Genomic DNA, 5,479 nt, shown 5'->3' with positions numbered 1-5,479 from the left:
GCTCCTCCAGCGCTCCCCCCGCCCGCGCCGCGCTGTCAGCTCGTCCTGACGTCACCCGGGGGCGGGGAGGCGGCCGCCGCCATCATTACTGTGGGCGAGAATGGACATTTATGGAATTCTAATGGGACGGGAGCCGAACTGTGTTATCCATATGTATCACATCATTCCCTAGACCTGGAACCATGATACTACACTAACATTCATTCTGTTACTACAGATCAGAGAATATCAGCAGCTTTCATTCATTCATTCACATCACAGAACCCTGTACTAAAGTTCATTCTTATGTGACATGCGTTACCATATACATCTAACAATCTTCATTCTAATCACAGATCACCAAGCAAAGCCTCATTCATTCATTCACATCACAGAACCCTGTACTAAAGTTCATTCTTATGTGACATGTGTTACTGTTACCATATACATCTAACAATATTCATTCTAATCACAGATCACCAAGCAAGGCTCTATTCATTCATTACTTACCATATACAATGATATATCTATTTTCATTCATTCCAATCACCCTGCAAAACTTAGTGAAAACTGGTTTATTCCCCTACCTTCCGCTGTGCCTGTTGTGCCTTACTTATGACCTGTCGGCACCACAATATTTCTGCTTTTCAAGCGCTCACAAAAATTTGGGCAAATAAATTGGGCGCCACATGGGAATCTGCCACTTCTGCATTTTTCTGCATTGACATGTTTTTTGTGGCAATTTCTGGTGCACACTTAGAACTACAAAAAGCTGCCCTAGGGAGCTGTCTATTTCACCCTTATGAATGTGGTGTTCGGTTAGATTTTGGTCCGTGCACCAATCCATTAATCCCTTGCTCCACAATCTTACACCCCTGTTCAAAATATAGCACAACATAGAATGGATCCAGCGCCACAAATGATGAATGCCTCCCAATGTGTTCATATTTGTTACCAGCTGCATTACTGCTATAACATTCATTCATTCTTACCTTCATAAACTTCATTCATTAATTTGTTACTATATACATTGATCTTACAATAATTAATTATTCTAATCACAGACACCACACTAGACTTTATTCATTCATTTTTTAGCATATATATTAATGTAATAATCTTCACTCATTCTTACAACCACATTTGTAATATTATATGCAATACATTGATATAACACTATTAATTTATTTTAATCGCAGAGCAAAATGCTAAACTTTATTTGTTTATATATGTTACCATGTACATTGTTCTATCAAATTCTGAATTTGGTTAATATGCAAAACTTCATTCATTCATATTTGTAACAATATTCATTCATTTCAGCTACTGTATACAATGATCTAATAATCAATAGTCATTCTAATCACATAGCATCATGATAAACTGTATGTTACCATATACATTCATAGAATCTTCTTCTTCATTCTTACTACCAAGCACAAGTCTAAACTTCATTCATTTCAGTTAACATATACTGTACATTGTTAGAGATTTTATAAAGCGGCTACTGGGGTGTGGAGTAGCCGGACATGAGGCTACACGTCGCGGCTACTCCAGGCCCCAGTGACCTCTTTACTCCTCCTACCATGACATCTTGCTGTGTGCCCTCATCCGAGAAGCCGGAGTTCTGTGCATGCGCAGTAGCTCCGGCTTCGGAGCAGGGGCCGCGCGGCCGCAGGCCTGCGTTCTGCACATGCACAGAACGCCAGCTTCTCGGATGAGGGCACGCAGCTATGAGGATCTGCGCGCCGAAGATCTCAGAGTAGGAGGAGCAAAGAGGCTACTGGGGTGTGGAGTAGCCGCGACGTGTAGCCTCATGTTGGCTACTCCACGCCCCAGTAGCCGCTTTACAAAATTTACATATTAGAGCAATAAAGATTTTTTTAAAATAGCGGGGATGTGAGGATTGGCTCTAAAAAGTGCTATACTCACGTCCCATACATCCACCTACCACCCTTCTACCTTTATAGGTAGATTCGTGGTGGTAGGTTCCCTTTAAGGCCGCCTAGTAGATGCGTGGAAACTATTAGCCATTGACGCTTCACTAGGGGTTCTGGAAAAATATGCAAATATGTTTTTAAGGATGGGATAGGGAAAATCACGTCTCTTTTACCTCCGTTGTAAGGCAGCTCCCTTACCATCAAGCATAAAATACCATTAAAATACAACCAGTATATCTATTCCAGAAGGAAGATATACCCAACTGTAGACAAATCTGTTTCGACCTGGTTGTATCTGTTCAGCACAGAGTAGGGAACTGGTTTGGAGTCTCCGTAAGGAGAACTTTTACTTTCTGACCCTAATTAATAGCCTCTCACTCAGGTAAACCTTGAACATGTTTAAAGGACATCTATCTCCACATTTAGGGGTGGTAGACTGTCACCAAATGCATGCATACTTTAGGGGTGACGGAGGAGTCCTCCTGCCACGTTACATCTGCTACCCCGAAATAAATACTGTACTTTATAAGTTTATGCAAATTAGCAGGAGGCACTCACTTCTCCGCTAGCCGAGCACGTGCCGGAACGTGGCAGGAGGACCCCCACATCACCCCTAAGGTAACAAGCATGGTGGTGGTAGATATCCTTTAACTGTTTCTTTTGGTTGATCCTGTACATCCCATATGGAGGATGCAGAATTTCCTGCTTATGCGGCGTGTGTACAGCTCACGTGCGTCAAGACAAAATTCCTTCCTTCATTCATTCATTCATTCATTTGTCATATACTGCCTGACATTAAACTACCGTAGCTTTCATATATTATGCTATTTGCGCCTGTTTTTTTGGCCTGGGTTACCATTTTTCCTGGTGCACCTCCGGCGACCTATTCATTGTGTGTCGGCACCACAAATTTCCTCACAACTCTTAATGAATTAGTCCTTCAGCTTTTTCTCCCTGACACTTTTCCTACACCTCTTGTTTACCAACACCTTTTTCTGGCGCAATTTGTAGCACAAACTTAGACCCACAAAAAACACCTTAATGAATGTGCAGAGTCATTTCAGACATTCATGAAGAGCGTTGTAGAGTCCATTTTTTTGGACACACTGGGGGGGCATTTATTATTAACTTTAAAATAAAAACCTGTCGGAATTTTCTTTTCCTTGCTGCGCCTCTTGCGCCTTATTTATTGTCGGTGCCACAATATTGGTGTTTTTTCTACACTCATGACATGTTCTCTTTTAGGCACAAAATTGTGGCGCCACTTGTGAATCCGACACTTTTCCGGCGTTTCTATTTTTCCGACTCCTTTTGTGGCACATTTTTGGCGCACAATTGGAGCAGTTATTAGCTGGTGTAGGAAGTTCTATTTTGCTTTCATGAATAGAGACATAGCTCTAAACCTTTTTGTTTGTGTGCAAATCACTAATCCATTGCGCCATAAACTTACATCCTGGGAAAATTTATAGCACACTTCCTGCACCACCATCGCCACATTACAGGAGCACATTTATTAAATCGTTTGCGCCAGTTTTCTGTCTGACTTTGCAATGTAAAGTTCATGTAAACTGCCCGCACATGTACAGGCGGTCCCCTACTTAAAGGGGACCTGTCACCAGGAGAGCCATTTTTAGCACTCCCCCAGTCCCCACAGAGCATAGTACATACACTGCCAAAGTGTTTTTGTATTAAAAATTGGTTTTACAGAAAAAAAGATATGTTATATTGTACCTTTCATTAGTATCTGCTGTGTGACTAGGCAGTGTCCTATTGGGAGTGGCTGGAAAGGAGCAGTTCCCCCCACCCTTGGGAAACAGCTCCTCCATGTGACCTTTTCAAATATATGAAAACACCCATCACTGGGCTTAGCGACGCCCCCTGCTCCTCTACAGCCAATCCCGAGTGTTGGGCGTTATTCATATATTTGAAAAGGTCACATGTTTCCCAAGGGTGGGGGGAACTGCTCCTTTCCATGAAGCTTTATTGATAATCCTTGGTCCCATTACAGCAAAAAAAATGTTTAAACTCCAAATGTCACTGGGGCCAAAATTTTTTTTGTCTGGATCTACAATTATAAAATATACAGTTTCGGCTTACATACAAATTCAACTTAAGAACAAACCTCCGGACCCTATCTTGCCCATTCGGCCCGTGCATCACATGTATTACTGCAACTTGATAAATTGTCTTGCAGGGGGCGCCAGATTCATGAAGACTGTGCACCAGTATTCAATAATCTGGCACACTCTAATAATAAACCTGGACAACAGTCTAATAAACAAGACAATTTCTGCACCAAAAAAAACAGATCTTGTGACACAAATAAATATTCCCTAACGTTACATACTGTAGAAAACTGCCTAAGAGACCTAAGGAACTAATTTGAATTAATTCACTCATTCATGGTCGTGTACTAGTCGGGGTTCATGTAATCTTTCTAGATAGCAATGTGGTGATCTCAGATCATTCAATCTCTATTCTTTCACTTATTCATTCATTCATTCATTCATTTTACTTGCATGTATATTAAAGTGTATGTGCTGGTAATCCTTTAGTAATACAATACTGTATGTAATAATGTGACTTGTAGTTCTTGTAGTTTGATTATAACATATATTAATATTCTGGTTTCTTCCCACTTCAAATATGGCCGCTAGGTGACTAAGGCAGGCATGACACATCCACCATCTTTACTGTGGGCAGAAAAGTCTCTTCACTGCTTCTTTTTACCATCTAAGTGCTTTTACTTCCTTCTAGACAATATCACCTAGCCTATCCGGACAGAGGAGGAAAGGGAATTTCCCGCATTCCTTATGGCCACGTTAGTGGAGGTTTATAGTAGGAGTTGTTGTGTGGACAGATATGGGCAGTGACTGACGAGGAGTGGTCGCTGCTCGTGTTACATGTGTAGCCGGTGAGCGGTGTGAGCTCATGGCTATATCTAGTCACACAGGTTCACATAATAATTAGCTCTTATCATCGTCCCTGACCAGAAGAAGACCTTTACCAAATGTGGATGTCCTGCAGCACAGGTTTACTCTGCTAGGTGGAGTAGTCCTTATATGGCAGAGCTGACAGGACAGGAATAGTGATAGATGAGGCCATACATTTCTCTCTTTCCCATTCCAGACACTAACTGGACACATTTCCCGTTGTGATCCTTATATTTTATTGCGGCACCATGTATCTTCATATTGGCGCGTGAAATGTTATTGTGAGGAGGGGATTTGTGACTTTTTGACTAAAAAGTTGCACAGAGACCACAGCCCTAAGCCTTCAGCTCACTGGTGAGCGCTGTACTGAAGGGTCAACATAGCAATGCAAACGCCGAGTGTGAGCCCAACAGAGTGGAAAACAATCAATTTGTGTGAGACACAAATGTTAGTGATTAGGAGAGCGGCCCTGACAGAGACACGTCTGTGCGCTGTACCTGCTCACACTCTATAATGTCATCATTCAGCGCCACCGCTGTATCCAAACTTGAACTCCAGCACTCCTGCTTCCTGATTAGGCCACGTGCATCCCACTCTCTAGGGCGCGCCGCCTCTCCTAGCCTTAAA

The sequence above is a fragment of the Engystomops pustulosus genome, chromosome 1 (genome assembly GCF_040894005.1).
Source record: "Engystomops pustulosus chromosome 1, aEngPut4.maternal, whole genome shotgun sequence".
NCBI lineage: Eukaryota > Metazoa > Chordata > Amphibia > Anura > Leptodactylidae > Engystomops > Engystomops pustulosus.
This window is presented reverse-complemented; position numbering follows the sequence as displayed.